Here is a 12,096-nt window from a genome sequence, read left to right on the forward strand (position 1 = left end):
CAGATATTAGTCATTTTAAATGTACATTGAATTAATAAACAACAGTTGTTGTGCTCATCTCTAGATTAGACAAACAGCGCCGCCATGTGGCAGAATGTCATAAGTGCCGGTATTGACATTCAAGTGCTGGTGCAGAGCACCTGAAACCACAGTCTCAAATTAAGCACTGGCGGCATACTCTCTGTGTCACTTTCCCTGTTGTGAAATTGGATGCCAGTTTCATATTTCTCATGCAGATTCCTAAGGTATTTTTTGATTTAGTGTTTGTTTTTGTCTCTTATGCTCCTATTCTAATTGAAGAAGAAATATTCAGCCAAGCCCCTGTCCAAAAAATGGCCACCCAATGCTCTGCTATGGATCTACTTATTCGAAAATGGCTGTCCTGTTATTTTGTATGGTCTGCCTGATGTCGTGAAGGCCGCCCTATTTGTTTCAATTGTATCTGTATCTGCAGGTCTTTGAAAGGCCTCTCATCCCACACGCATGACCTTGCTCTGTATGAGATCTTCCATTGCTGATTTGTTTTCTGCCAGATAGCAGTCTCCTGACGGCCTTGTTGAATGGTGAAAAGGGGGAGATGGTCTCCCCTTTGCTTGCCTCCTCTACCTGCTTGCTTCTTTCTTCCATACCTTGGCGGTCATTGGGGGCGCTGCTGGTCACGTTCTGGTTGCTCGCACCCCTTCCTACACACTGTTGGGCTTGGAGTCTCTTGTCTTCCTTGCCTGCCACACACAGCCTCTCACTGAAGTGTGAACTTCTTACCTTGTGCACACACACACAGGCCATACATCCCTCCCCTCTTCGTCTCACTAGTATGGACTTTTGGGTAGTCCAATCTACAAGTCACCCATGGCTCTGCACACAGTGCAGTAAAGTGATGAACGTTACCTTGACAGTGGTATGTGTGCCTTCTGTTTGCGGTTCTCCACACCCCGGGGCAAACCTTCCAGCAACTCTGGGTTTCATTTATATATTTGTGTTCCATTTCTGCCCTCATACATTCTTGCAGGTTTGGGGCTCTTGGGCTTCTCCCGCCAATGCACAGACCTAGACCCACTCTTCTTACCATTGAGTTGGATAACAATAAATATCTGTTATTCAGCGCCAGGATGCCCATGGGTGACCGCGCGCTTTACAAATTACACACGCTATGCCATCGTCTTCACTGATGATGCTGGGATCTCTTGCGGGCCATTGTTGGTGACACCTCATTTGTTGGCCATTGGCACCCAAAACACACGGCTTTGTTCCTTTACTTCATTGGCAGTTGTTGTGGGTACAGCAGAGTGGGAAGACGCACATTGGATGAGGTGCTGCACTGTGGTTTGTAATCATAATTGCCTCACAGATACCCTGGTTCCTCTTCTGGGGAGCCTTGTGTGCACAGCGAGCCCCGCTCTATCCTCATCTAGTGGGACCAGTTCCTCCCCTTCACCTAGGAGTGGCGAGAGAGTCTTCTAGGATTTTCAAGAACTTGGGAGGAGTACAGGTGTGCCTTACAATATATTTCTGGTTGTGTGTTTTTGTACTCCCCTCCTTGTCTCTACACCAGGCATTCTATCCTTTTTTGCAGTTCCTTGAGAGTTGTGACGATCCTGCACCAGGGTCCATAGTGAGTTAGTATTTTATGTCTTTGTGTGATGCGTCTTTCCTGTCCCATTACATGGCATCGTCGATGGTTTTGCATTTTAAACAGGCAGACAAGAAGCTTCATTAAGCTTTTTGTCAATATGCATCCGACGCAGGTCTCGATTACCAGACGGGGCAGCAGTGTAGTTTGGACAAGACATATCGGGCAGAGGAGTTGGCCTAAGGGCTTGGGCGGTCGACCTTGAATCTGGGGAACTGGGTTCGAGTCTCGGCAATGACGCTGAACATCTTGTGATTCTGGGCAAATCACTTAATCTCCCCGTGCCTAACAAAAGTGAATGTGTCCTCATGTAACGCAACTGCTGCTATGTAAAGCGCTCTGATACCCGATACCTTCGGGTCAAGTTCACGCTATATAAAACTCTGTTAAATAAATAAATATTGTGGGGTTACCAAGAACTTACGACGGGCTTTCATTCTGCCCACTGCTTACCGTTGGCTGGCTTTATTGTCACTCTTATCTGCTTTCTTCTTATTCGACGGTTTTCCTTGTCCCATCCTGCGTTTGTCCCTCTGCTGGAGCATCGCAGCTTTACCATCTTTTTGATTGGCTGACTTGTATTCTTCCACTGCTTACAGTTAAGGAACTATTTTTTTCATTCTGATTAAGCACTCCATGAGAGTGTGTGTGTTTTCCAGCTTTCTTCTTGTGTGCTTTACCTGCACTCTGTTTACTCCATCCCACATGTGCAGCTCAGACTCTTATGTGCTTCTCTTCATGTTACACCCTGCCATCTCTGTGTTGCTCTCTCCCTTGTGTGCTGCTTTTTCCCCCCTCTCCCATGCAGCTTTATTTCTTGTATTGCCCCCTAACTCCACTACACCATCTCTTCCCACCCATTCCTACGTACAACTGGTCCTTGTTTCTGGAGGGTGTGGTAGCAAGTTGCTGTCAACACTTTCACCTTACTAATCAGTTCTTTATTTCAATTTTTTCATTTACCGATCCATACTAGATTCGTAAAAAAAATGGCACCTCCATCCTTTTGTAGGCGCGTCATCACACTTGTGTGTGTCTACGGAGACTGATCCATTTCAGTGGAGCTCAGGACTGATTTGGAGCAGCCCTGCTGCTGATTTTGCTTCAAGCTCCATCTTGTGCACCATACATGGTGAAGACATCCAAAATGGTTTCTAGGTTGTTAGAGTCACAAAGCACAACAGCTCCACAGTCACCCTCCTACACAGACCTCATGTAAAGAAATGTTCCATATCCACAGATGGCATGAATGACTCGGTGGCAACCGCCTGGCAGACATTTTAAATAGAAGGCAGTAGGCAACTTCCCCTGCATGGCACCAGGTAAAAAGGCCTGCCCCGCTGGTATAGTGAGTTAATGTCAATCATCGACAGCCTGGTGAGCTGATGCTAGTCACAGTCAGAAAAAGAAGGGTGCACATGGTGTGCCCCTCCAGACATGCATGATTATTGTGTGCACTGAGGCTCCAGGAATCCCCAAATACAACCAGAGACTTGCCATGGGGTACTCAGGGTAAGGGTGCCCTCAGTCGCCTGACAACACACGCTGCCTTCTCTCCCTTTGCTTGCCTTGCTCCGGGGTGTAGTTACACCCTGGCCAGCACAGCTCCTAGCACACTGCTGTTGTTTCCGTTAAGCTCCACCTGCAGCCATGTGCATATTTTTTTTGATAACTAACTTCATTGATTTTTGTGAGAAGCAAACAGAAAAAGACAAAAGATCCAGCATATGCAGATATCAGCGCATAGCAAAAACATGGTGTCATTATAACATCGTACATGACCCTGATAATCAAGGGAAAAGCAGGGTAACACCCACCACGGCCCACGGTTTCCAAACGAGAGCGTCAGTCTTCTATCACCCCCACCCATTTGCCCCACATTTTGCGATACTTCTTTGGGCATCCGCTGGCCTCATAAGAGGGCCATTCCTGTGCCGCGCACCAATCCACCCCCCTGCGCCACCGTGTCATGGTTGGAGCAGTCGAGTTCAGCCAGTTTGCCGCAATGTCTCTCTTGGCCACCATCATGGCCGGATTCAGAAAGAGTTTGTCGGCTCTGGAGCCGTCCAGCCCTTCAGTGATTCTCAGGAGCACATTCATTGGATTAAGAGGGACTTCTCAGCCCAGGACCTCAGTAAGTTCCCCTATCACCGATTCCCAAAAGCGTGTGACTACGGAGCAAAGCCATACCATGTGGTACAAATCAGCTTGTGGGTGGTTGCAGTGGGGACCATATGCATATTTTACCGGTAATCTTTCCACAGCTTTCCGCACTATCATACAGTTGACTGACCATCTTACAATGAACCACCTTTCATGTGACATTCCCACTGTTCACAGAGAGGTGCCCTGGAAAGGGAACTGATTCTCTCCCAGCAGCCCTTGTGTTCTGTATCTTTGCACTTCACCATTTAGCAGTGCCACCTTGAGGATTCAGGGGCCCCAGGCAAAACATATTTTGGGGGCCCCTGTACGGACCAACTTTGGATTTTATTACCCATTTTCTGCTAAATCAAGCCTGCATGATGCCAAACAATACTAAATAAAGGTATTCTTTAAGAGGATCAGACAAAAAAGGTGAAATATGTCTTGCTAGACCCCAAAATCATTAAGATATCACTGCGTAGACAGGGTCAGAAGAAGAAGTAAGCAGAGAGGGAGAGGTTTAGATAGAAGAATAGAACAGACGGAGGTCAAATAGAGAGAAAGTTACTTTCCCTGGGTGCCCTTTGGAATGTGGGTGCCCTTTGCAGTTGCCCACTTGGACTCGCCTTAAAACGTCTCTGCCGTTTTGACATAATTCTATTTTTGTAGGCACCAGGTTCAGGGCTGGTGTCGGAATGCCGGCCTAGGTTGGTGCTGCTGTCTTGTGGCAAACCAGTCGTCTGCTAAGAAGCTATGCTATGCACCCTCTCTTTGTGTCATCACCGATCCCAATCTCAAGTGTCTTTAATGTGCCAGTCACCTTTCTCTATGGTGATTTTCAGACAGGTTGGCCAGTTTCCTTGAGGTAGGTTGAGTGTGTGCCTTTGCCTACTTTAGCGGGGCCAGTACCGTCCAGCCAAGCATTTTGAAAGTCTTAGGAGGAGAACACTAATATCCCATCATTTTAGCTCACAGTGGGTAGTCTTCCACCTAGATTGGGAGAGTTGGCAGGCATGAAGCCTTTCATAGGTTGTTTTATCCTGCTGTTCCAAATTCTCTTCCAAAAGACCTTTTCTTCAGCTCAGCTTGCGACTGCCAGTGTCGATAGCAGTGTATCAAGCACTTGCATGCATTTATTTTTATACGTACATTGCTGATCAGGTAGCATTGCATTTATATATTTTATGTTTGGTATACTTCAATAGAGGAGCATGCTTGCTGTATTATTTTTTGTTTGGACAACTTCATGCCCTGACCAAGATGGCTGCCGTGCACCCAACTATTTTTGCTGAGTGCTGTCTTCAATACGGCTGTGCCCAGAGGCATAACTGGATGTGGCCACGTGCACCTTGTCTGGGTCTTTGCAAGTGTCTACTCAAAAGGACGTGCGGGTCATTGCAGCGTATTGGAACCTTGAAGCATTGCATCGGCTGTGTGGTGGACGTCTGCAGGTTTACCAGTCCCTGCTCGCTCCCACGGTGCGCGTGCAGCGCATACGTAATGCAACTAGTGGTGGGTGGACCTTGAGGAAGTCAGAGCACTGTGCTTTCATGCTCCCTGCTCTGTCCCTGTCCCATGGTCTCCAAATAGGTTCCCGTAAAACTAGGAGCAGTCGGTGGAGGAAGAGGCCAGGCCGGGCGCCCAGGGTGACTTTACGTATTACTAATGTTCTTTGTGTGTCCCGCGACTGTAAACCCTGCAGACTGATATTTACCATGGGTGGCAGCACCCAACTGAGAGGGACCTGCACTGCTGAGAACTGCGCCAGGCGTGGGGATAACGAGAAGAGGAGAAGACAATTGTGTTGTGTTGTAATTGTATTTATAAGGCGCTTACTATCCCTGACAAAGCATTTTAGTGCCTTACGGCGGGTAGCAAGCTACTCCAGAACCCAAAGTCAGTGGTTAGTTCAAAGGCTATTGCTCATTAGTGGTTGGTTATTGATTAGTATTAGTTATTACTGGTTGTTGGCAATAGTCTTGTGCCATCAAGGAAACCATTTCATTTATTGATCTGGTTGCCTCTTGATCATTAAAGGGTAGGGCACTGGCAACTGTTCATAAACAGCGAGGCCAGAATTTGTATGGGCACTTGTCTTTGTGAACAGATCATACATTTTCTCTGGCACATCAGGATGGGAATATCTAACTATTAGCCATTCTTCTTCTGAACTCCAAATTATCTGTGGCTCTAAGGTTTGCATGGAAGGAATTCCACAATTTGGTGGCTTGAACAGAGAAATAGGTGCCACAAACTGTTTTCTTCCGGTAAGTTGGAAAACTTAGATGCTGTGCCAGTCTGGTATGTAAGTCCCAAAGTTGGAAATATTTGGTGTTTTTTGATCGAAGGAAATGTGGTCCTTCGCAGTGTACTCCTGAGTCACGCATAATATCTTGAAAGAAGATATTCTCGCAATTCGGACCCTTGGGGGAGACATCCTGACAGGAGGGATCTGAGTTCGTGTGGGCGCGTGTAGAAGTGTCGCTACTGAATTATGAATTCTCTGCTGCCTTCTCATGGCTAAGAGTGCGATGCCATGACATAGTCTGTTAGTGTAATGCAGTTAATAGCGGGTAAGTGATGTCACTGCTTGTACCTTTGGAGGAAATCCGAGATGTGGAAAAATGCGGTGAAGCATTCTCACCGTCCTGAAAGTGGATTTACACTTTGTCCAGTTGAGTTTTCACTGAGAATCAAGGCAGAAGGGGCCATATGTAGGTAAATTACATTTACCGATTCTTAAATACCGAATTTTACCGATTCGGTAAATTACCGAATCCTGAAATGATCCCCCTACATAGCAAAAGCCTAAATACCGGTCAGTAATAGTATATTTACCGAAAATCGGCCGTTACCGACCGGTATTAGGCTTCCTACATATGGCCCAAGATGCGGTTTTTACTGTGACAAGCAGAGTTTTGTGCAGTAAGTATCACAATCTGCGTGGTGTTTCCACAAAACTCGGAATGGGTGACATTTATTGCACCTGATACATCCAGATCCCAGGGATATCGGATTGTATCGCATGTCACAAGCAGGATCTACCCCTCAGGGGCACTCTTACTCAGGGTCAAAGTTTCAGGACTCACCTGCACATTTTCACTTTACAAAAGATTTAAAAACTCTTGCATCCAACGCTTATGTTTATTGCTGCTTTCCTCTGATGCCGGCTGTTCTGCTGAAAAGCTTACTTTAGCTCCGAGAGACCTGATGGTGACAGGGCGCTCTAGAAATCAATAACATATTATGCTTGGACTACCAGATACTTGGAGATCCTTCTCTGTTCTCCCAGTGACCCAGAGCTTGCATCACAGCACCTGTCTCTGGTCACCCTGACTTGTGTTGGAAGACTGTCTCCACTCCCTGCTAAAGGGAGCGGTGTCCAGGGCGCCTGTCTGTCCCAGAGGCCTACTGTCCACACCTCAGGCACACATAAACGAGTCACTCCGCCTTCTCAAGTGTGTGCATCTGTGTGCTATGTGAGGCGCCTGCATGTGCTGAGGACATGGTGGCTGCAGCTCACAGCGGGTTCTGTGGGTTCCCATGCCGTTGTCGTCTGTCAACCTGCGCGCGCTTTATTCGAAGTGACGTCATAAACCGGATAGATACACAAGCTGCTTTTTAATCCACTGATCTTTTGCTTAGTTTAATGACATCATTTCCTGGTCCCATAAATGTATACAGTCTGCATATAACGTGCCTCCTCGCTGCTTCCGCAGTGCTCGTTGGCGATATGGGCGGGTCTGGGGCGCGGTGATCCGAGGGAGCCGGGGTATGGGCGACTGGCTACTGCATCCGGCAACCCCCCACTAATGCTAAAAAGTTGCAAACCCACCACCTAAAGCTAGCATTGCTGCATGCTAAACGAGGCCATGTGTTATTTTTGGGTGTCTCTACTAATGTTTTCTGTTTTCGACTCCTTTACCTATTTCTTCTGTTTTGTCTTTATTCGCCTTTAACTCACTGTTATGCTTCAGTCTTATTTCATTTTTTGGAAGCTTTTCTGTGAACAGTATTACACCAACATTTTGCCCCAGTCGATACTATATATTCTTTCGACCAATTTATTTTGTCAGAGAATTAGTCAATGAATGAATAAATAAGGCATCGAATCACAGACTCAATATTTTCGCTCACACCAGCTTGGCGGTCGGTCAGCACTGCATTTTTGTTCACCTGCTGTATTAATAAGTCATACAGTTAAAACATGTGAATTAAAGTTTAATTCTCCACAAAGTATATTTCTCAACGTCAAGGGACTCTTGAATATTTCCCGCCAGAATTGATTCGAGTGGACCTGTGCCCGCCAGACGTTCATAATAAGCCATTCTTAATCAGTCATTTAGAAGCACTCAGACGGGGTCACTTATATTTTATTAATTTTCATCCTGTCTGCAACTTCTCCGTTTTCAAACAGCGCCCTCTCATCGGCAGGAGGGACCTCGGTTTTACAGTAAATGTTCAGTGGCGGGGCTGGTAAGTCTGTAATCTAATATTTGAAGTGATTGATGGCCACAAGTCCAAAAAAGTGAGGAAAAAACATGGTGGGAACTTTCCAAGATATTGAGCAGGTGTTTTGTGTCAACAAGGCGATCTCTTGGCGGGCCTGAAGGTTGTTGAGTACACCGGTGTGTGTGCGACCAGCTGTACTACCGGTGGCCGTGAACCTGTGGGGTGCACACTGTGTACACATACGGTCAACCTGGGCCGGCCTTGGGTATGGGCGAGCTGGGCCCAGGCCCGGGGCGCCAACATTACGAGGGGCCCTGCCTGACCTAATGTCATGCAAACAGCAGCTCGTCCATCCCTCAATGAGGTCCCATTAAAGACTTGTAATCAGCCCTTAATGCACCTCAGCACATGGGCGTCCGCGGAAATCTTTCCAGGGGGGGCGAAATGTTAACGTCATCACCATACTCTGACATGATGTGTGCCAGGTGGGGCGCAGGAGCAGCCATGGGGGACAGGAAGCAGGCTGCATATTGTGTTGTTTCAACCCTAAAATTACCCCCAGCACCCCAAAACCCATACCCACCCGGAACCCTAAAATTACCCCTGCCCCCCCAAAACTCATACCCGCCCTGAAACCTAAAATTACCCACTGGCAGCCCAAAACCCATACCCACCCTGAACCCTAAAATTACCCCCTAGCACCCCAAAACCCATACCCACCCTGAACCCTAAATTTACCCCTGCCCCCTCCAAAACTCATACCCGCCCTGAAGCTTAAAATTACCCCCTGCCACCCCAAAACCCATACCCACCCTGAACTCTAAAAGTACCCCCTGGCACCCCAAAACCCATACCCACCCTGAACCCTAAAATTACCCCCCTGGCCCCCCAAAACCCATACCCACCCTGAACCCTAAAATTACCCCCTAGCACCCCAAAACCCATACCCACCCCGAACCTTAAAATTACCCATGCCCCCAAAAACTCATACCCGCCCTAAAACCTAAAATTACCCCCTGGCAACCCAAAACCCACACTCACCCTGAACCCTAAAATTACCCCCTTGGCCCCTTAAAACCCATACATTTCCTGAACCCTAAAATAACCCCCCTGGCCCCCCAAAACCCATACCCACCCTGAACCCTAAAATTACCCCCTAGCACCCCAAAACCCATACCCACCCTGAACCTTAAAATTACCCATGCCCCCAAAAACTCATACCCGCCCTAAAACCTAAAATTACCCCCTGGCAACCCAAAACCCATACCCGCACTGAACCCTAAAATTACCCCCTGGCCCCTTAAAACCCATACATTCCCTGAACCCTAAAATAACCCCCCTGGCACCCCAAAACCCATACCCATCCTGAACCCTAAAATTACCCCCTGGCAACCCAGAACCCATACCCGCCCTGAACCCTGAAATTACCCCCCTGGCCCCGTAAAACTCATACATTCCTGGAACTCTAAAATAACCCCCCTGGCCCTCCAAAACCCATACCCTCACTGAACCCTAAAATTACCCCCGAGCACCCCAAAACTCATACCTGCCCTGAACCCTAAAATTACCCCCTGGCACCCCAAAACCCATACCCACACTGAACCATAAAATTACCCCTGGCACCCCAAAACCCATACCCACCCTGAACCCTAAAATTATCCCTGGCACCCCAAAAGCTGAACACTACGGGGCAGATTTACAAGCCCCTTGCGCCACTTTTGCGTCACTTTTAACATGGGATAAGGGATTCAAAAGTGGCCCAAGGGCTTGTAAATCTGCCCCTACAAGCTTACACTACATTTGCATATTCGGAGGGGACTGTCCTCCTTGACGTTTCCATGCATGTAAGTCGAGAACACCGTTCACTTATAGTAACCTAGATATGCAGCCAGTAGGTAATGCTGATGCTGTAGAATGCATTAAAGTGACTGGAACTTTCTTAAAAACTGTTGCCTGCTCTTGTGATACTATTCAGTGGAGTCGGGCTGATCAGCAGCACTGTCGTCCTGGCATCCAGCCCCTCCTGAAGGTCTCACTGTGTAGATGGATGTGGGTCAAATATCTCCTGGTTTCTCCTTGCCTGGGCCTCCTCTGCTTCTTCGTCAGTGCCCTTGGATGCAAATAGAGACAGATCCATGGCCCTGTTCACCATTCATCTGGTGAGCAGCGCCGTGGATGTGTATTCCATACAAGTGCACAGACAGCAGGGGGAAAGGGATGGCAGTGCAGGTGACGCTTTTCCTTTGTAAAGTATTTGCTGCTGGCGTCATAATAATAATAATAATAATAATACAGCAGCTTATAGAGCGCGACAGCTACACCCGACAGGTGTGTCCCGGCGCTAAACCTCAGGCACTGCAGCAAACGAAGAAGGAAGAGAGCCACCTCAAGAGTGTTAATCTGATTTGAACAACCAGGTCTTCAGGGCCTTCCGGAAGCCAGGTTCTGTGCTAGCCTGACGAAGGTAGCCTGGCAAGGAGTTCCATAGTGTGGCTGCACTAACCGTGAAGGTTCTCCCACCCAGGCGAGATTTCCTAAAGTGGAGGGATTGTAGCAGGTTTTGGGAGTTTGAGCGCAACGCACAGGTCTGTTTATAGGGGCGCAATCTTTCTTTCAGATAGCTCGGGCATTTACCGCTTAAAGCCCTGTAAACCAGGGTCATGGCCTTAAAAACGATTCTCTTCTCTACTGGAAGCCAGTGGAGTCATAGCCCAGGGTTTGCTGACTGTGCACTTGTATGGAATACGCATCTATACAAGTGCACAGACAGCAATCCCTGGGCTATGACGCCAGCAGAAATTCCTATACAAAAGAAAAGCGTCACCTGCACTGGCCATCCCATTCCCCCTGCTGTGCACATCTTCCTACTCCCACCCCATGACGAGGCAGCTAGAAGCCCGGCTGAGACAGCTTCCCGGGTACACACACAGCCGCACCCGAGTACTTCACAGGTCTAAAAGACCATTTACTTGTTAATGTGGCTTTGTTGTGTTTTCACCCCTTCTTAGAGTTGGCGTGAGGTTTAAAAGAGGGGGTGAACGAGGGATTGAAGACGCCGCGAGGTGATGTGAACTGGTGGTTGGATTGGATGGAAGAGATAAGCAAGTTCGTCTGCGAAGGGCTATAATGACTTGCTTGAGGGCCGTAAAGACTTGCTTCGCTTGCTTGGTGCCATTAGAGCTTTGGCTCACAGTAGGGGGTATTTTAATTTTCTGGTTACTCTCTTGGTACGAACTATCTCTTATAGGGCAGTAAAACGCTGCTTTGTTTCCATTTGGGCATTTAACTCGCACACGTTAATTTAGTAGCAAACTGCGAGGGCAGTGCATGCCTAAGAAAAGCAGCGCTTTAAGCTCCACTAGAACATATAGTTCACTCTCCAAACACACAGAAAGGAGCAAGTGCGAGGATTTCATTACAAGAACGGAGGCTACATTATGCATTATTCCTTTAATGCAGTCCAAGCAGCCGCTCACATCACAATATTAAAAGGTTCCAGAATAGAACAATAGCAACACATGAAAGGCATGAGCCATCAACAATCTGCCTCTTTTAAATGCGGCTCCAAGCAGATAAGTTCATTTTCCTTCATTACCATTATGCATTTTTATCTCTATTTTGAAGTTCCCTTGTGTGTGGCTTAACCCCACCCCCCTTCCTACTGCCTCTATACCGATCTCCAATTTACGGAGATCTCCCTGCACCCCCTTCCCTAGTCCCATCCTTGCGTGACTGACCAGATTAACCTGCCTTTTCTTTCAGTTTATGTACTATTTCTAATGTTTGAATATATTTAAAGATTTTTAGATGTTTAATCGATCCTTAAAATTTTGGTTTTTGTGTAAACGATTATTCTTCAATTTCATCCT

This window comes from Triturus cristatus, chromosome 10 (assembly GCF_964204655.1).
Source record: "Triturus cristatus chromosome 10, aTriCri1.1, whole genome shotgun sequence".
Lineage (NCBI taxonomy): Eukaryota > Metazoa > Chordata > Amphibia > Caudata > Salamandridae > Triturus > Triturus cristatus.